This window comes from Dreissena polymorpha, chromosome 6 (assembly GCF_020536995.1).
Source record: "Dreissena polymorpha isolate Duluth1 chromosome 6, UMN_Dpol_1.0, whole genome shotgun sequence".
In the NCBI taxonomy this organism is placed as follows: Eukaryota; Metazoa; Mollusca; class Bivalvia; order Myida; family Dreissenidae; genus Dreissena; species Dreissena polymorpha.
In genome coordinates, this window is record NC_068360.1 from 67,985,801 (window position 1) to 68,007,748 (window position 21,948).

Consider the following 21,948-nt stretch of genomic DNA (forward strand, 5'->3'; position numbering starts at 1 on the left):
AATGTATTTCAAAGCTGTTAAGTCCTCATTTCAATCTAACATAAAAGAAATCAACTAATGATTGCTCAGAATCATGTACGTCAACCCATTTATCTGATGACATTTGACACGGTGATCTCATCGGGAACTCATGATATAGCTGAATGTCGGTTGAAGGTTCGTCCATTTAAGTTCATCATTTCCGGTATACCTATATTGTTAACTTGGAAGCTAATTCATTTTCATAGACTTATCTTTGTGTTTCCCCATTTCATACAGACTTAATTGCCTATGGAGGCTTATGAATATCAATCTAAAAATAATAAAATTGCGTGACGTCGTATTTGAGCAAAAAATAATTATTTTTTCGATAATATACTCATATTAACGGAAACAAACATACATTTACTAATTAACGAGTAATAACACAAAAAACTTAAAGCATTCGAAAGCATTCGAGTTTCTTATTTTAAAAATATACAGAGAACACATTAATGACGCCTTTTCATGTGATTGTATTAATGCAATAGCAATATTGCTGTCACCAGTAAGGTTAACTAAACTGAGAATATTTTCTAAACATCTGTTTAAGCGAGTTAAAAAGCGTGCCTTAAATTTAAAAAAATCATTAACAGTACTATAAATCATTCCCTCGACAAAATAGCATGTACCAATTGACATATCATCTTACAAGTCATTATTTACGAGCCATAAATGCATTTCCATAACTAATTATTTCCACTTACAATCCTGGTTGCTTATGTGAAAGCTTCAAATGGCATAAGATTATGACATTGAAGTGTGCAAGAATACTTTCAAGAGATTAAAGATATTCGAAAACTTTTCTAAGTAACACTAATTTTAGTAAGTGCAATTGTTTTCAAAAAATATATCTGAAACCAACACTTGCATTCCGTTAGTAATCACATTAGATTTATACAGGTAAAACATACACATGGATGTTTTGAGGTAGCCCCGTAACTGAATTACTTGACCCATAGCTTATTTATTTACAATAATTTTTTATCATTAATATCTAAAAATGTGTTAATGTATAAATATATTGTAGGACCCCTTATTTAACTATATTAAAGTATATTATTTATGTCCAGATATTAAATTTGAAATATGTCTGGAAAATTATTCACCAAACAAATAAAACATATTTTTAAACGTTTACGAAAGAACGTGTAGTATGACTCAAATACGTAAGCGATATACATTTGGTTAATAAATTTCAACACCTGTCTGGAGATAAAAAAAAGCAAGTGAAATACACATTTAAACGATTAAAAACAATTGCATATGCTTTAGCCCAAAATAATTTCTACCTGCTTAATTAACGATATGGACTTAAATATCCCTTGTCGCTTAAGTGATATAGACGTCAGCCGCACAACAAAACTGGATGCAGCACAAAAAGAGACCAAAACTAAATGGTTGGATGCAAGCAACACGCAGCATTAGATGTTTCTGAAGCAACATGGAATAAAAATAAAAAATTCATTTTACTTATATTGTTTATTTATTCTTTAATTTATTCATTTATTAGCCTTTTGAACAACGAAATTACTGTACGGACAAAACATTCACTCCTACTTGGATGGGCACTGGAATTGTTAATCCTGAAAATGCTGCTGAGGGACGTTTATCAGCAGGGTCCTATTAGCGTATAATTAACAGGTCATAAAGACAGTAAGCATGCTGGCATATCTCTTACTAAGGGCCATATCCAATTACCATATGCTCTTATCAAGCAGACATTTTCTTGAAAATTGGGTTTCTCGTGATCTCAGAGTATATCTTACATGAAAATAGCAGGAATTTGAAACCAAAGAAATGGTTTTAGAAGAATTTAATAATCAATTTAAATAAATAAATGATGTTACACGGATGTACAATGAAAACAATGTGAAATAAATCATAAAAAAGATGAACACAATAAAAAAGATAAATTCGAACACATTTGACTTTTATTTTGCTTTCAGATTACAAGTCAACAGATTACCCAGGCAGTCATGAAATGTGGCTTGCAGTTTGAGAATCATCCGACAACTTCTGTTTCTCCGTGCCCACTGAGAAATTAAACGAATATTCTAGTTAACATGCAACTATTCGAAATAAACATTATGTCGTTACAATTTCAACTTGTTTTCTAAACAAAGGAAACTGATAAACATAAATATTCCGTGGTGTCTATATCTATTTAATATGTACAAAGAATCCTGGGCAACTTACAAAAATACAGATATAATATACATTTTGATTAACAAAACGCAAGCGTTGTATCCAATGTAAGGAAACACAAACCTTCACGAGACCACAAATGTGAACAAACAGAGCTATTTTGACAAAAAAAACATTGAGTTAAGAGGTGATTTTCGCTGTTTTTTAACTTGAGCATTTAAAAAACATAATTGTATGTACCGTACGCATCGACATTTTTCTTTTGCATTTCCGCTTGTTTTCGGCGTATTACTTTGCTCCCACCTATTGCAGATTTTGAGAACATCCACGATTAATTGTATAATGTCAACGGCCACACTTTTGTTCAAATGAGGATATGTTTAACATAAAGGTCGACTTGATTGTGATATTACTACAGCAAGGTAAGATAATAACTTAAACTGAAAATGTTCATAGATACATACATATTTATCTTATCATATTAATCATCAAAATATTATATGAATCTATTTTCACATGGATCAAATTTGATCGTTGAAAAGAACAGAAAAATGACCGCAAAACTAAATCAAGCTGTGTAGAGCGAGAAGCAATAATTCAATAACTTTCGCAACCTCTATTTACCAGTTGAGTTATTAACTGGGATAAAAATAGACTGTATATCGCGAGTCTTTTAATTTAAAGGGGCCTTTTCACAGATTTTGGCATGTATTCAGCTTTGTCATTAAATGTGTTATATTTATAAATGTAAACATTGGATCTAATAAGCTCCAGTGCAAAAAAAAAGAGAGAAAAGTTGAAGAAAGAAAAAATTGTAACCCTCAACTGGGCTCGAACCACTGTTCACTAGAGTAAAAGTCTATCGCTTAGACCACTCGGCGATTCGTGCTGGTACAACGAAAAATGTATTTAATACTTTATAAAAGCAATCCTCGAAGTATCACAAAATAAAACGAAAACAACAGAGCTCTCCAACGTATTCAATCGTTTCGCGTTGCAATGCTTTATAATTTTCAGGTTTTTTAATCTTCAAAACATGCGTAATTTAGATATTTTAGAAAATGGTAAATGTTTAGTATTACTGTTTCCATACAAATATCAAAAGGCCCCTTTAAAGCGAGATTATACGATTTTGTAAAATATTAACTAATTTATATAAAATGTGTAAAAAACTTATTATACATATATTTCAATATGAATTGAAATAAAAGTTAAGAAGAACATGTGTCGAAAAATGCGAATACGTCAGATATTTAATTCTAAAATCGAAAATGCCTGTATAGTCGAATTCGCCAGAATGTTTATCATGCATTTACGATGTGAATCTAAATTTAGTTTTAGTGCAGATTCTTTCATAACTTCATACACAAAGACACAATTTTGTTTTACGGATCATTTTAATTTCTTGCAACGATATCTATTCATACGACACACGAACACTAACTCCGATCATAATAAAAAGACGAAAGCTTCGGTTATTGTAGGCAAATATGTACTAAATATCTTCGTCACAGTCGGCTCGGGGCGCTAATTTGTCTTTGCTGCATTATATGAAATTCGTCTTCAATGTATAATTTTTCTTGCCTATTTTGTGTTATTGAAACTTATTTGTATCAATATATTACAATTTAACACATATAAAAATCGTATAATCTCGCTTTAATAAACCGCTTAATAAACTTTTCATGGTTTTCACACAAAATGTAATCATGGACACATATCACGGTGCATAAATAGACACATTTGGGAAAAAACCATCACATATTCAATAACAATACAACCAAAGCAACTATCAATTACAAATTATTAGCAAATTAAACACAATCTATAAAAAATTGAAAAATAGCCCTTCATTGTACCTTTGTATTTGTTAAAATGCTTACGCATTATTTTATTTGCCCAGAACATTGCCAAAACAATTGCATAGAAATATGGATCGGAATAATCCATCTGAAAGAGCAGTAGTTTGTACATGCGTATCTCACCACTGCGACACGCGTGTCGTATTAGCACCGTGGAGGCCCATGGACAGTGATACTGCTGGGGCCACGAGCAGACCCTTTTCGATTTCACTCTTTTGAATTAGCCTATCAGTGCCAAGGCTTGCACTAAATAATATGTCCTTTCATAGGCATAAACTGTCCTTATAATACCTTAATGCAAATGCGACATGATCATTATTAGAATAAGTATTTAAGAAAACATGTCATTAAATTAGGCTAAGTAAGTAAGTAAAATATTTTTTCCTAACGGTCTCGTGGGGCCACTTAAAGACGCGGGCCCAATAGGCACTTACCTTCTATGCCTTGTGGGTAATCCGGGACTGGCGACACGGGTCGAATCACATATCAAGGCGCATGTAAGCTTGTTTGAGCATAACCACCGGACTTGTGGGTTTTGCTACTGATACTCAGTTTTCCATCACAGCATCATATCATATATCTGACAATAACAAAACATTTCTGGAAATTAAGCTATATTTGGGACCTCGTCCCAACTTTCATGAGCATTGTAAGTTAAGGTAGGAGAGCTAAGACACACTCCGAGTGTTCGCATATTGCCGATGTTTCTGTTATTATAATGTGTTGCTTTAAAATAGAAATAGAATTAACAAAATCAAGACAATAATTATACTATAATTAATTATAATTGTTTGCCTCTACTATTGTTCTCAGAAGTCATAGTTAAAATACTTAAGTTGTCTTTTAATGTTCTCGGAATGTACATTGTAGTACGTAGGAACACAAACAATACACACAAAGCAAGCAGAAATATCGTTGCGTGCGGTGCACTTGTCTGTTTTTAAACATAAAATTGGTTCAATGTATAAAACGACAATAAATATCTCGTGTCTCGATGTTTTGATCTCACAATTTAGTTGGTCGTTCGTATTGTATTGCTTAAGTGTATTACCTGTTTTCACACAGCACAGATACTGATAAAGAGCATGAGATATCGGCCAAAAGCTTATCATAACCAGCGATGAAACCAACACAGTCCTTAGTGTTGTGAGAACCGCCATCTCCAAGCTTGAAGTCTGTTAGAAGTGAAAGGACTATACTTAAAGATAACAAACCTAGCATTAAGTTAGAAGAAAAAATCGAGTAAGTTTTGTTTCCTGTTAAAAAAGACAAAGAGAAATATGTTTGAAATTTGCTAAACTGTTGACCGATCAACTTTTTCAACTGTTTACTGACTGTAGTCTCAGTCAACAGTTCTAAAGTCATCCCCTCCGCCTCGGGACCACATTTCCGACTGTTCCACAAATAATAACGCAATAATTATACACTGTTAGAGATACAAATACCAAATTATTTTAGTGTTCCAGGCAGCATCAATTATTAAATTATTATACATTAATAATATATGTTTTTGTGTACTAGCATTTGCCTTTTTTTAAATGATACAACGCGACCTTTATAATCCTCCTTTAGATAAATTATGTTAAAGGTGCTAACCCGGGCATCATACCATGCAATATAGAACAGACACCTTAAAATACAGACGATTTTCAACTGCATTATCCATGATTTGACCGCCTGCTTACATACGTAGAAATAACTAACCTGTGAACGTTGCCAAATCATCTGTGTCGAACCATTTCCAAACTCCTTCTATGTTTTCATCCGTAAGTCCGATTCAGCAAACAGAATCTGTAAAAAAAATGCTTAAATGCATTTTAACGTTGTTTATGATCTTTTTTAAATATGATGCTCACTTATCTTCCTAATACAAGCCACCAAACTGTCTTTGTAAAACTTCTCATTTACAACACAAAGAAGCAATGAATACAAGCCAACCATTATATCATACAGTATTCTATGTGTATCGGTGGTTACGTTCTTACGCATCGTTTACATTGACAAACCTTGATGAAACGTCTATAGCATAAATAGTACACAGAAAAACGCAAGTGAATGTCACTAAAATTACAAAAACAATTGTTTCTGCTTAATAACTTAAGTTAGGGTGGAGGTTTTTCGCTACAATATTGAGTTAAGAATGCTGTTCTAAACTTTCACCCGGATATAGATCGGTGTGCATATTTATTTGAAATAAAGATAATTTATAAGTTAAACTTTAAAAAGATTTCCTGGTATTGCTTTTTTAAATTTTTGTAAAATGCATTTGGCTTTGCAGGTTCAGTTTTTCTTCACTGCACAGTTCTTTGATAGTAAGCAACTGAGAAAGTAAACTGAACACAATAAGAACTAGGTACTTGCATCATTAAGTTTGTCATTTGTTATGTATTATGTCCACATTAACTAGTTTAAATTTTTATCAGTCCAACAAAACTCTTGCTGTACTTCTTGATAAAATAGAACAGACAGTTTATTCAGACTGATACAAATGAACATCGTCGAAGTACACAAAATATAATACAAAATATTGTCTTGAGTCTATATAGTACAACGTATAGGTTATAATAAAAATGTAATCTAAGAAATTGAGACATAGTATATTTTGAAGTACAACTTTGCATTTTCGAAAATATATGAAAATCCATAATCATTTAACAACGTTTTAACAAATTTAACAAATGTTTCGAGAAACCATTTTTAGTGTTTTGCTTGTATTAACACTAAGACACAATGAGTTACAATAAAGGTATAGATTATGTACATGAGATTGTATTTCTTCTTTTGATTTACTCAACTTGCCCAAATCGTCTGCAAGTACAGTAAAATTAAAATTATATATTCTATATTTAAAAAAGAATGAACGCTGTCTTGTAAAAAAAGTTCCTAATCCTCAACAAACAAGTTGTGCTGGGTGATACCGATAACAAACTACACGCACACGATTGATGTTTCAATGTCACTCAGGAACAATAAAATGAATCATGATTATGAATTATTGGCTGTCCATTAATATCCTGTTTAAGAAACAACATTTAACCATGGAGCCAATGATGCAATCCAATGAAATAGCTGTCTATTGGAATATATCGTAAGTCTGCTTGTTGGAAAAGCAAAATCTTTTGCAAGAAAGTAATTAGTCTAGATAATAATATGTTTGATATGCTTACTGTATCAATAAAACTATCATTGTATGTAGATAATTATCACATTTACACATTTGCATGTGTATTGCTGAAATATTGCTTGTCAACTTTATTTAATGCGGTTTAATACTTACCAAGCACTATTAATTATTTAGAAATGCTTCTTCTGTGCGTGTTCAATATATTGCTTTTAATGCTTTACTGTTAAGATTATACACAATTAATTTTGTGCATTGTAAATATACTAAAAATATTTTATGTTTAGCTGACACAAGATGAGAAAATTGTGCAGCCAGTCCGGGATTTAAAGCTGGGACCTCTTGCTCTTCTGATTGAGTTAATCAGGAAGTCACAAAACATCTCCCTTTGAGTGACAATGCATTGACATGCAGTGACATGTTCCTCTGCCAAACTGGAATTTTTGTTGAGAATTCAAGTTACAGGGATCATTGTAAACCTAATCCATTCAAACCACGAACATCCCACATTGGGCACCAAATATTGCAGGATGGGTAAATGGTACAGCCGGAACTCGAATCTCTATCCCTCGCTATCAGGGCCAGTGCCTATGATCATGCTGTTAGATTGCATTGTAGGGTCAAACTATTGGTCATGTATATCAATTTCTTAACATATTGACCAGGGTTTCTGGTTGGGGGGGGGGGGCTGGATATTGAATGATTTGCTGGTTGGTGCAAGACAAAACTCTGCTTGAGGGTCCCGGAGGACGAAGCACCCTAGAAGTTCCACAATTTTAGTGATTTTGACGGATTTGACAATCCCTTCTCGAGCATGTCCCGCCTTACATCAGAATCGCAAAGTTCGACTTGAAAAACCGGGCGACAGAGAGTCTAAAGTGAAAACATTTAGCGATTGTCTGTGATTGGTGGGAAATGTTGTGTACAAAAAAAAAGAAGAAAAATGAGTTAAAATAGGTGATTTAGATCTAGTTAGGTGTGAAACATCAAATGAATTGACTTTACTTTGGCGATTTAGGGGGGGGGGGGGTGTAGACCGCGTCCGCCTCCCCTTGGATCCACCTATGTTTACTAACCTACATGTAGAATAGCAAAAGTTTGTTTCTGTTCACAACGCTTGAAACTATAAATCTTTAAACTGCAGTTCTAGGTCTAATTGCCACTTAAAGATATAATAAAATATGATAAATGAAATGCTTAACGTTGCTGAATTCTTCTTTCCTGCCCTTGTATTTCAAGAGAGAATAGTTTCCAATCAACCCAATTGGGAAGAGAACTGGGTTCAAATCCCAGCATGGGCTCAAGAAGAAGATGTTATGGCAACAAAACATTTATTGATAATATTCAAGTCGTTGTTTCATTTCAATTATTGCAATGGTTTTAAATTGTATTGACTAGTTTATAAATAACAAATATGCCTGAAATCAAAGATTTCATTGTAAATACATCAATAAAGCAATGATCCTGAATATTTTATTTGATAATATCAACTTCCCATTACCAGTGTATACACCATTAAAAACAATTTCAGTTTGTGAAAATATCCACAAAATAAACCTCTAACCCTTTAAAGAAAATTAAATAAACTGCTGTTTTTACCCATGAAACTGGATATTCAAGCTTAAATTCAACCAACATTGAGAAAATACTACCGGGTATAAGTTTTCTAAAAAATTTTAATTAAAACTATGATATCATTTGAGATTTTTTTACTGGAACTGGGAAAAAAGATATTTTTTCCATTGGGAATATGACCGAATAACGGCTACAAAATCAGCAGAAAAAAAGCTGAAAAAAGCCCTTTATAGTTACATGGCAAATAAATGTGCATCTTAAGTCTTAAAAAAAACATAGATTTTATTCAAAACCTGGTGTTAATTTTCATCATGATCTCTTAACAGTAATAATTTTACATGAAACAGTCTAATCTTCTTATACTTTTCTTTAAACAGGTTTACTGGGTTACATGTGTTATCTTTGATTTTGATAAATAACTAAGATTAAATTTAGACACATTCTTAATGTAATATACATGTATCATGACATTTTAAAAAGTTTTATATTGCCAACCAAGTTGATATTCTAAAACAGCTTGTGGTACAATAGGCCCAATATACAAATTATTCACAATATAAATTAATGTTTTTAAACAACAAATACCAACGTGCATTATCAGTCTTTACAACATTTATTATCTAAATAAGTAATTTGTCACAGTAATTATTTAATGCACAAACTTTTTTCTGCAATCAATTTTTACATTTATCAATGCAATATGTACCCATTCATATAGAATTAATGAATGGCATTCCTATAGATAAAATGTTAAGATCTAATTGTAATGCTAGAATATTTGTATACTGATATGCTTGCATGTACATGTATATTTAGTGTTGTTTAAATTGAAAAGAGACTAAAAAAAAGTTGTATGTTGAAATATAAATAAAGCTGAGCATGACGGATTAAAATGAAGTCATGTTGTGTTTTCATTTTTATTTGTATGAAATATAAATTATGTAAAAGTATGCAAGTGTATGAAAGAAAAAAAGTAAGGACATTAGAATTTTCCTCTCACTGTCCCTTTTTCTCTTATTGTTTTCAATTGTTAAACTCATTTTCTGCACGTGCGAAGTAATATCTAAAAAATACTGTCATATGTAATCATGTTTAAATTTGTGTACTTTGATGCATTGCTGAACCTTCTGAATATCCTGAATAAATGATATTGAATCTAAAGCACAGGGTAAATGTGTGTGATTCACCGGTTTCTGGGTTACCCCTTTGAATTTGTTTAATTTTAGGCACTTACCAGTAATCAAATGTTCCTGTATTTAAGAAAGTGTACAGAACAAGTTCCACTCTTTTCTGATATATTTCGCCTAAATAGGCTTTTTCAAAGTTTGTTTTAACAAATTAATTACATTTTCTTTCTATTTCTCAACACAAACAAGTATATAATGACAACAAAAAACAAATAAACAGGAAATGACGTCATGACGTTAAAACGGCAGTGACGCTATTTAGCGCCAGAAACACATGCATGTTAAATTCACTGTCACAGTAATAATGATAATGAAAATATAAATATTACTATACTGAGATAATTAATTATACACTAATCATTAAAACATAGATAATAATAATAATAATAATAATCATAATAATAATACAAAAAATAAATATAAATAATAAAAATGTGATCAATAATTGTATAAAAAATGTCAATTATATAGTATAATGACAAGTATCATTATTATAAAATCATATATTTTACTATTTGCAAAAAATACAACAAATGATTAAAGTAATTAAATTAATAAAAACGGAATTTATTTTAATAATAAATCAATTATCAAAATAATAATTATACTACTGCTTAAAATGATAATACATGTTTGTGTTTTAATACTAAATATAATAACTATTTTATTAATAATAATTATAATAAAAATAATAATATACTAGTAATAATAACAATATAACCAAAACGTCATTATCATTAAACTTATCATCATCATCATCATCATCATCATCAACACTACCATCATCATCATTATCATCATCATCATAATCCAACTATATTATCACATTAATTATAATTATTAAGACCCTAAAATAGCTATCAACATCATATTTTTGACAATTGAATTATTTTTATTAATTGAATATTGTTTTTGTGATAAAATACATGCATCAACCTCTGCCATTTAATTTCACTGTCTATATTGTTGCCATAATATTTCGGAGGTTGATTTCGTATTCAGTCCATTGGGAACCTCTGTTTTGAGTTTTTGGATCCATGACAATTCTTTTAGTTTCCGATACGATCCCGAATCATCCCGAATACACTGGAGTATGCTGACACCCATGTCGTCCATACCATGTTCGAGGGAGTTGAAATGTTCGGCAACTGGTTTTTCTGTTTGGAGTCTGACATCCGCTTCGTGTTCTTTCAGTCTTTGTTTCAATGACCTCTTGGTTTCACCCACATACACAATCCTTTGACATTTGAGGCAGTTAATGCCATAAATAATGTTCCATGTCTCACAACTTTGCCTTTTTGATAAGGAAACTCCTTCTATGCCGCCATTATTGTGTAGACCTCTTCCTAATATGCCACAAACAACACATTTGCCTGTACATCTTGTATCTAGGTTCAACCCGCTACTGACAATACGATTTGTTTTCCCATGTACGAGAATATCAGAGATATTTCTATCCCTTCTATATGCAATAAGCGGGGTTGTAGTGAACACCTCTTTCATCTTTTCCGAGTGATGAAGCAAGGGTAGGTGTTTTTGTACAATACTGTGGATATTCGGTAGTTTTCTTGAATATGTCAGAACAAGAGGTACTCTTTTGTTGTCTTCCTTATTATTTTTGCTTGGTTTTAAGAGATTTTCCCTGCTTAATTTATCAGCACGTTGAAACTGTCTATCAAGTAACTGACCACTATATCCACGCTTTCTAAGATGGTGTCTGAGTTTTAGTTTCTGGTGTTGATAATCACCTTCATTGAAGCATATTCTTTTGAGTCGTATGGCCTGGCTGTATCGAATGGATTCTTTTGTTTTTGTAGGATGGCTTGACTTTTGATTCAGATACATGTGTTTGTCGGTGGGTTTAGTATACAATGAAGTAGTCAACTTTGTATCTTCGAGTTTAACAATTGTATCCAAAAATTATATCTGTTTTGCATTCACTCTCATTTCTACCTGTATGTTTTCGTCGATCTTATTGGCATGTTCTAGGAATTTATCAAGCTGATTCCTTCCATGAGTCCAAAGCCCAAACCCATCATCAATAAACCTCTTATAAAAGATTGGTAGACATTCATATTCCATCAGCTATTCATCCCATTTACGCATGTAGCTGCATGCATAATTTCTTCCTAGCTTTGATCCTATGGCAACACCCTTTATCTGTTTATATTCCGTACCATTGAACATTATAATATTGTTGTTAATTACAGTTGTAATCATGTCTTCCACCGCTTTTGACGGGATTGTCTTATCTGTTCTTGCATTCAATGCCTCTCTACAAGCCTCGAAACCTTTTTGTCTAGGAATGGACGGGTAAAGTTTGACGACATCAAAACAAAATAGTAGCGCTTCTTGTGGTATCGTATTTGGAATTTTTCGTAGCTTATTTAGAAAATCTGTTGTGTCTCTGATGTAACTAGGTGTACTTTCAACAAATTCATTCAGTTCCTTTCCTGCTATTTATGCCATATTTTCCGTTGGTGTTCCAATTCCATTGACTATAGATCTATAGGGGTTGTCTTTTTTTATGGATTTTTGGATTACCTTTCACTCGGGCTTCCTGTGGATTTTTAGGTATCAAGTCTTAATTATTAATTCTTTGCAAATCAGTCCCTCCCTGTATAGTTTATTGGCTACCTTCTTGACAATCTTGATCGATCGATTCCTCTTTTCCCTTTCCATTGGATATTTCATATGACTCCTTGTCACTCATTTCCTTTTCTATATTCATGACATAGTCTGTTGCGTTCACTTCTACTATTCCGGACCCTTTGTCTGCTGGGCGAATAACAATATTGTTATCGTTCAACAACGTCTTGATAGCTTTCGATTCTTCATCACTTACATTTGATGCAATTGTATCTTTAAGGCCACTGATAATGTCCCTCTTTACAGATTCAATATATATATATCAAGGCTTTTATCCCTCCCAGGGACAGGTGTGAAGTTACTCTTCTTTTTTAACCATGGTTTGGTATCTTCTTTTAGCTCACTCTGCTTTCCATGGAAGTATTCCTTGAGGCGCATACGTCTTTCCCACTCTAATAGATCACTTTGTAGCTTGGTTACATCATACTTATTTGTAGTTGGTATGAATTTCAAACCTTTTGATAGAAGTGTTATTTCGTGTGGCGTCAATTCTCTAGAAGACAAGTTTACCACGATTGATGACAGGTCAGTATGTACCGAATCAACTTCCTTATTCCTAAATGTTCTTTCTGGGTGTGTATGCTCATCTGCTTGTTCTGAGGAGCATTCGATACTCGATGTGACGCGACCTTCAACTGTTTCACTATTTGACTTTGATGTTTCTATTTCATCTGGCATTGGTTCCATGTTATACCAGTCAAATTTCGCACTTTCTGTTCTGCTGACAGTGACGTTGGAAGTGTGGCTCTTATTTTTCACATTTAAGAAATCATAATGTTGATTTTCTAGCCTTAAGAAAATTTTGTGTTTTATCTTGTTCTTCTTTGTTGTTGGTTCAAAGGTCAGCTTCGTAGTTGCGTTATGTTCAACACTGTAAATCTGTACTATTGCTGAATATAGTGTAGCTACAGCATATATTTCTGCCTCTGTGGCCCATGAAGACACTCGGCCATCAATATATAGTTGATTAGTCATATGAACACTGGTATTTCCATCTATATATATTGAGTACTGATCCATATTATTGTTCATATGCTCCACTATCTTATCCCGAATATGTTGATGTTTTTCTTGGGAACCATAGATGTCTAAAGCAATACACCTGTAGAAGCAGTTTCCATCAGCCTTTACTTTTGTCACATAGAAATCATCTAATGAGTTGTCTTTGTTGTGAACATTAAAATTCAAAACACGTGCTTTTGGTAATTTCCTTTCTTTCTTTTGATGTAAGACTCCTTCTTATTCTTCACTATGAGTATTATTAATATCACAACTTGTTCCTAGCAAAGATATTATCTTACTTGTGACAGCCTGCTCTGTGAGTGCAATCAATTTTAACGAAGCATCTTTCCGAACTGTATCACATTTTTTACGGGTGTCAAGGTCCATCTTAATTTGAGGCTCCCATTGTTAACTAAATCCGCTTGGTACTATTCCTTCTTTAAGGCACTTCCTAAAAAAATTAGCATGTGATTGTTAACGTATAATTTTGTTTTGGTGTGTTGAAATGTAGCCATTCATTTTCACAAATCTTCTAGAAGTGTAATAATATTACTCAGTTTTGTATCCAGTAGGGATAAATATAAATTTACACAGAACAAGTTCCACTCTTTCAATTAATAAAAATAATTCAATTGTCAATAATATGATGATGATAGCTATTTTAGGGTCTTAATAATTATAATTAATGTGATAATATAGTTAAATTACGATGATGATGATAATGATGATGATGGTAGTGTTGATGATGATGATGATGATAAGTTTAATGATAATGACGTTTTGGTTATATTGTTATTATTACTAGTATATTATTTTTATTATAATTATTATTAATAAAATAGTTATTATATTTAGTATTAAAACACAAACATGTATTATCATTTTAAGCAGTAGTATAACAATTATTTTGATAATTGATTTATTATTAAAATTAATTCCGTTTTTATTAATTTAATCACTTTAATCATTTGTTGTATTTTTTGCAAATAGTAAATGTTTTTTTATAATAATGATACTTGTCATTATACAATATAAATGACATTTTTAATACAATTATTGATCACATTTTTATTCTTGATATTAATTATTTGTATTATTATTATTATTATGATTATAATATTATTATTATCTATGTTTTAATAATTAGTGTATAATTAATCATCTCAGTATAGGAATATTTATATTTTCATTATAATTATTACTGTGACAGTGAATTTTACATGCATGTGTTTCTGTCGCTAAAAAGCGTCACTGCCGTTTTTACGTCATGACGTCATTTCCTGTTTATTTGTTTTTTGACGTCATTATATACTTGTTTGTGTTGAGAAATAGAAAGAAAATGTAGTTAATTTGTTAAAACAAACTTTGAAAAAGCCTATTTAGGCGAAATATATCAGAAAAGAGTGGAACTTGTTCTGTGTAAATTTATATTTAAACTAATCAGCCTTTAAAAAGTTGTTGAATCTTTTTATTTTAATGTCTTTCATGATATTGAAGAATTACAGCAACAAAAAGTGGTGAAAAAATGTAATAAATTGAAGCTTAAATAGCCTGGGGAAAGGCATGAGTATTACAAGTATGATGATTTATTATTTATTAACAAGATCATGTAATGAATTGAATTAATGTTATAGCAGCTTGGTTCTGTGCAGTTTTTATTCTGTACTTTGTTGACAGTTTGGCATATTTCTCTTATATAATTTATTATTATTATAATATTGCTGAATGAGAGTGCTGTGGTTTAGTGGATGAGGTGTCCGCCTAGCGATTGGGAGTTCGTGGGTTCGCTTCCTACTCGGGGAGCGTTCTCATTATCTCCTCCATAGATACCAAGCACTGGTAACCCAGGAAACGGCCTCGACAGTGTCCATATCTGCCTATGATGCCTGCCTTCCTGTAATAGTCAGCAATTGACTGTAGGAAGTAGCAGAAGTAGAAGTGAACTTGTACGTGTATGCTAGATGCTTCCATTTGTCCCCTTTTAGGAAAATCATGGGACAATGAAATGTTTTTTGTTTAAACAACAATAACAAAACAACTGTACTGGTGTTGGCATGGAATTTATGTTAAAATTTGTATTTTACATGTACCATATCATTTGTTGAATTTGTTGAATGTAAACATCCACAGGGTCTATGTGTACCAAACTAGCATTGCATTGGCAAAACATAAACGGACTATTTACTTAGGGTAATATTTATATTCAACATTCACTCAAAGTCTTGTCAAAACAGCAACTAATTATTGCTGCTTCTTGATAATTTTATGTTATTTCTAATAAAGATATACAGCTTTGTCTCATTGTTAATATTGCAATATGTTCATGTAATTAAATATGTGCATTAAATAAAATTTAATAGCACGCGCCCAGTTGTAAACTTCAAATACTAGCAGTTAAAGCATAGGCGATGGGCGCGGCCATTTTGTCACGTGTGGTGGAAAGTAGTCCCTGAGCCCACGACAGAGGTTAATGCAATGAACCGCAGTGTAAGAGAGTGGGTACGGGGAAGTAGTACCCGTGGGGAACTAGACCCATTCTAGCGAAACTGGGAGGCGGGTTACATTCTCGATCAAATCTAACAAGAAATATCTTTAAAAAGATAATCGGCGTGTATTTTTCTGTACCACTAAAAAAAACTTTCTATTACAATAAAATGTTTGTGGGTTATTAAAATTACGTTTCAGCAGATATATACAAAACATAACATGATCGTTAATAACAGATGTGCATCATACCCTACCTTTATTTCGTTGTTTACGTTCTTAATTTAATAATGTTATATGTACGGACGTGATTTCACATGCCTAGATATATGCTTTTTTCCTGTTGAATATTGTTTGGTAATTTAAGTTCAATACGCATAGGCATGTTTGTTCATTAAGTACGGCAATACTTTCATGATGATTCTCGAAAGTAGGTATGAGCACATAGCCGGACCAGGTGAGCTCAATCGTAAGAGCACTTGACTACCCGAGTTCGCCCAGGAACATATGGATAAGTTAACTAACCAAAGCGATATGACCTTATGTATGCTGAAATCTAACAAACGAACGAATTATTAAACATGGTATGTACACTTAGGTGGTTGTGTTATTTCTGTTAGAATAAAGTCTATACGCGCCTAGGATGCACCCAGTGTCTGTATTTCCAAGGTTATGAGTTACCTCCGCGCCTGAGGCTGCATAATGTTGGTACTCGGAGTGTGATCAGCACTCCTACCTAATAAGCTTAGACTGACGACAGTTGGGACGAATTTTGAATGATAGCTGCAATGTCCAAATATTTATTTTTTTTACTGAAATACTTTTTAATTTTTGATATGGTCTTGTGCTGCGGGGGGATAGGATTGTCCGGAGAATACCCCACCTACCTGTCCGGTATGGTGACCACAAAACAAAAAACAAAAAACAATGCGCCGGGAGCGGAAATCGAACCGGTGTCGTAGAGGTGAAAAAGCATATGTGCTGACCACTGCGCTAGCGGCACGGACAACTACGCAAAGAAATGTTGTTTTGTCTATATAGATCATAGCAGTGCAGCGTTTACAATTTGCAGGTTCGAAATTGTTCGTATTCTTTAGATTTGTGATCGCATAAAAAGTTAATTTTACATGTTTTAATTCGCAATTTATCTACAAAATCGAGAACAAATATCAAACACAATAGAGAAAATATATAGTTGTTTCATTGGTCCATAAAGATAAAATGGATGTAAAATTATTAATTTAACATTAACGTTTTGATACACTTATTGAATCTGTTTCCCCAGAATATGCTGTTCTATTAATATTTACCTTTATCAATGATAATCAGCGAGGTATGCCGATTAGAAAAATCGAGCTATCTCAATCAGACTGGCTCGGTCTTTTACATAGGTCGCCATTGTGAAGAATTTTTTCATGGTGTGATAACTTAGACGAGATGCTTCGCCGCATCGTCAAAAACCGACGACATCAACGTGCGTTTTACATTTTTAACAGTGTTTTTATTAAACTTGTTTGCTGAAAGCGTCAAAAAATGGGGTCACGTTACAGTTTGATTTACGATTAATTTAAATGTTCTATCTCTGATCTGGTTCTTCATCAATAAATAGAAAGATGTTCCATCTTAATAAAAAATGAAAAACACATGTTACCTTTAAACATGCGCAGTCGATCTTTCAGAAATCCGTTTTCCATGGCATCGTTTACGTGGACAAGGTGACTGTTGTCGTGCTGTCTACAAAATTGCTGAAAACTAGTAAGTAGAAAAAACAACAACAAAGTATCACGAATATACTTTTGAGTCTAATGTATCATTTCTTTCCGAATACCTAAAATATTGTGAGATTAATGTGTTATTGAATTGTAATTGTTATGTTTTCAAATTGTTCTTAAAATCTTTCAGATCGCTCTGAAGCTAGTTTCATATCTTTCAAATGATTGTTTAAAATTAGTTAAAACATTGCCTGTCATTTAATTTCCATTGAATAAAGATAGTGAGATATTTGCCTCTGCGGTGGTAAATGGCATTGTTGCCATTTGGAATAGGTAGCATGAACCTCTGAATGGAAGCCATCCATCTTTGCAGGTTGTATACAAAGACAAAGAACCTGTTCGAACGAGTAATTTGACGAAGTTTATGTAAAGAATTAATAGAATAGGCTTAAATGTACTGCTACAATGTGGAATACAGCAAACACAGGCATAATAATAATGTTGTTGGTAATACCGCCATTTAATACGATTGTGTGAATATAATATTATTACAAGTTATTTGCCTGACGCAAAAACTAGGTTAGTTGTTATGTCACACGTATCAAACTTATCATAAACTGCCACACTAACCACCTATTCCAAGGTTCACCTGCGTAAAACATAATTCATACGACAGTTGTACATCGTTGAACATGTACATTTGATTTTAGGTGAACCATGAACAAAACTAGTACTAGTATTGCCACTTCGCTCAAACAAATCAAAAGTGTACCTGGCGGTATGAAATACACATGCGCGTGAATGCATTATGTCCTTTGGAATCATTAAGTAAATAAAATCAAATGACACTGATTATTTTACCAGACACACACAAACACAAAACAATGTGTACACTGCTGTTCCACATAATAGTCGTGCGTGCTGAACGACTCAAACACGTTTAGTGATAACTTCTCTTGGACTGCTTTTATAGACTGTTCCGTATGTATCATATATGTGATTGTTCCATATGTATCAAAGATAAGATTGGTTAACATGCGTCACAGAAAAGATTGTTCAATATGCGTCACAGATAAGATTAAAGCATCACGACGCATAGTAGTAGCTTACGATCCAATTTTCTGTCATAGTTAAAGTTACTAAAGTTGGAATATCAATACAATATGTGACTTGCTAATTGGCAATATAGCGCTGTAATAGGGTAGCAACCTTCTCATGAAGGTGTTTCCAATTTTTGCTAAATATGTCTAGTAACTACACAACTGCAAATGGATATTAAAATGCTCTTAACAATTGAATTAGCCCCTTTGTAAGTCATTTAATTTAACAAATATCTTTCTTGTGGCATTTCTGCATGATATTACACGATTGTTGTTTTGATTCGATATAGACCATTTTTGTGAATGTGGGTTATTACGCTTTCAATTGATCTTTCGGGAAAATTGCCGCTACAGTAAATGCCATTTGAAAATCACTGCAGTGTTTCGCTAATCGTGTATTAAAAGTTTATTGCGACTATAACCTTTCTATTTATCCCAGAGCAAATTATGATTATCACTACTCCCCATAAGCTCGGACTGTTTCTTTTTCATACTTCACTACGTTGTCTTAAGTTGTCGTGTGCAATTAAATACACAAAGAAATCCAGCGTTGATTTTGTTTATGCGAGATGTCCTTACAGTCTTTTTTAATGTTTTGACATGCATCATAAAACCATTCATGCTAGAACACGTTTTGTGTTTTGGTCCACATCTGAGTTTTTGCTACATTATTTGTTGTATGTAGTATCAAAATAAGTTATGATAATCTGCATTGTGTATCGCCACTTGTAATATAGTTTGCAAATTCATCAGAAAAAACGTAAACTGTTTTAAAAACAAATCTGTTCAGATCCACATCAAGTGGTATTGGCTCTTATAATTTGAAATGTTCGTACATCACGAGGCGACTGTGTTGCGAATTCTATAGAACAGTGAACAGACAAATTGTTTCAAAACAATTATGTACCAACTTTAAACAGTTTTATGTAGTTTATTAGGTGTAATTTACACTTGATGTATATTGTACAAAAAGACATTTAAGTAAGTGTTCTCTGATGCCATTACAAATGTATTGAAAAAAGGGTACACTGTTCACTTTATTCAATGAGAATGAAAAATTACTCAAGTGTGTCATGTTGCACCAAACGTTGGCATCAAATCATAATTGGTGTTTAAATCAAAAGTGCGTTACTTTTGGAACTCACTTTGCTGTCAACCAGACATTTGTATTGAACACCGTGCATTGCGTTCTTTGTTTATTGTCAGTTATCGTAAAATAAAAGTAGAACATATTACTTTTCATCATTTTAAAGCCTGATCCGTATCTTCCCCACCATTTTAAACATCAGCCACAGAACATCACCATCATCATCAACAAAATCAAATTTAACAAAATACCATTCCCACCATCATGTTATTTTATCATCATTATTAAGAACGACACCATACGAGCATTGCCCAAATTATCTATAACGCATTTGTCATCGAGATTTTCTTGTCATAAAAATCTTAACTGTCATCATGTTATTATCATATTATCAGTAAACAATACACGATGTATACATTATGATAATCAGACGGTACTACAATGCCCTTAATCACATGTATTAATCACAACTTCGGAAGCAACAATTCAGTTACCAGACTTGAGTATTCCTGATAGTTCCATATAAACACGAAATAGTCATTGACCGATGCTTGCAATGTTGATAATCCGATGATGAGAAAGATGCAACTGATTATGCTGATGTTAATTGCAACGGTGATGATGATGATGATGATGATGGTGACGGTGAAGAAACGAGGGTGATGAATTTGATGATTGTTATAATAACATTAAATGTTATTTTAATGATGATAGTGATGTTGAATTATGACAACGACGTCGATGATGGTAACAACACATAATATAATGATGATGGACCTTGTGAAATTATGATGTACTAGGCACAAACAAAGTGCGTACCGTTTCATTATATATATATATATATATATATATATATATATATATATATATATATATATATATATATATATATATATATATATATATATATATATATGTACTACTTCAACGGACTTTGATAATTCTTTGGTTTTGAAGACCGAAGTTGGGTTTACGCCAAAGTACGGTACTACAAAGCCCTTTCTGCACAATAGCGAACAGCTGCAATGCCATGCGTGCTTTGATTTGTTTTAGGTTTTATGGAATTCTGGGTACATTTATGTTCCACTGTCTTACTCCATTTATGTAAATATTTATATTTTATTTTTGTGTCGTGTCCGTTTGGTAATCTGCAAGGTATTGTAAACATTAGAAGACAGAAGTAAACGGTCTATGTACACAACTCACTGCGACTTGAAATTCAAACCACGGAGTGTATATTGATAGGAGATGAATCGAGTATTTGACCCTTACTGTAGTAAATTTGATCGTATGCAAATACTATTCATCCGATTTTATTGGATTATACGTTATATTGTTGCTTATTAATTCCTCTTTCAAAAAATATAACTTTTAGTATATCCCCGTTGTTATTAATGGATTTATAGCGAGTTAAACAGAAGAAATACACATTTTATGTTTTACCACCGCGCGTTTTAACGTGTTGTGGCTATCGATCTTTTACAATTAGCGTACAGCGATACGCCGAGGTTATACATTTTGATGTACCCACTCACGTCTTTTGTTAAATTAGAGTTTCATTTCTCGGCCGATTTTGACAAAATATATATCATTAGAAAGCTTACGTTACGTAGTAAACAGATATATAAATATATGTTAAATTTTTCTTCTGATTTCGACAGCCCCGCGAGTTATAACTTTAACTTGTTCAAATATCATATCGTTTTGGGGTTTTAGAATCTAGATTTACGGTTGACATGTTCGTACTTAATACCAATTTGTAGCGTTTATATTTGGAGTTCAGTTTTTAAAATTACATCTTGCTTAGGAGAAAAGAATTCTGTATACGACAGAAAAAAATGTTTAATAACGAAAGTAATTAAGGAATGAAGGCGGAAGAAAGTAGCGCGCGTTCCTAACGCACTGAACTGATGCTACGGTCTTGGCGATTATGTTTTTGTTTAGAAACCGGCCATTGAATTTCCTTTGCCATATTATTATATTTTTTATGGAATATATTGTAG

General features: G+C 32.5%; 1 long non-coding RNA gene across 3 annotated transcripts; it reads right to left on the bottom strand.

The window, feature by feature from the left end:
- Positions 1–1,940: 1,940 nt before the first annotated feature.
- On the bottom strand, positions 1,941–18,739 carry LOC127833378 (uncharacterized). Of its 3 annotated transcripts, none has more exons than XR_008027387.1 (5): positions 18,620–18,739; positions 17,698–18,153; positions 5,733–5,819; positions 4,463–4,608; positions 1,941–2,054 (listed from the first exon to the last, which is right to left on the bottom strand). It is a non-coding gene; the product is annotated as an uncharacterized LOC127833378 (long non-coding RNA). The 3 variants fall into 3 exon arrangements; XR_008027389.1 differs by adding an exon at positions 5,080–5,203 and having other exon boundaries at positions 17,698–18,727; XR_008027388.1 differs by having other exon boundaries at positions 18,531–18,724.
- Between the last annotated feature and the right edge of the window lie 3,209 nt (positions 18,740–21,948).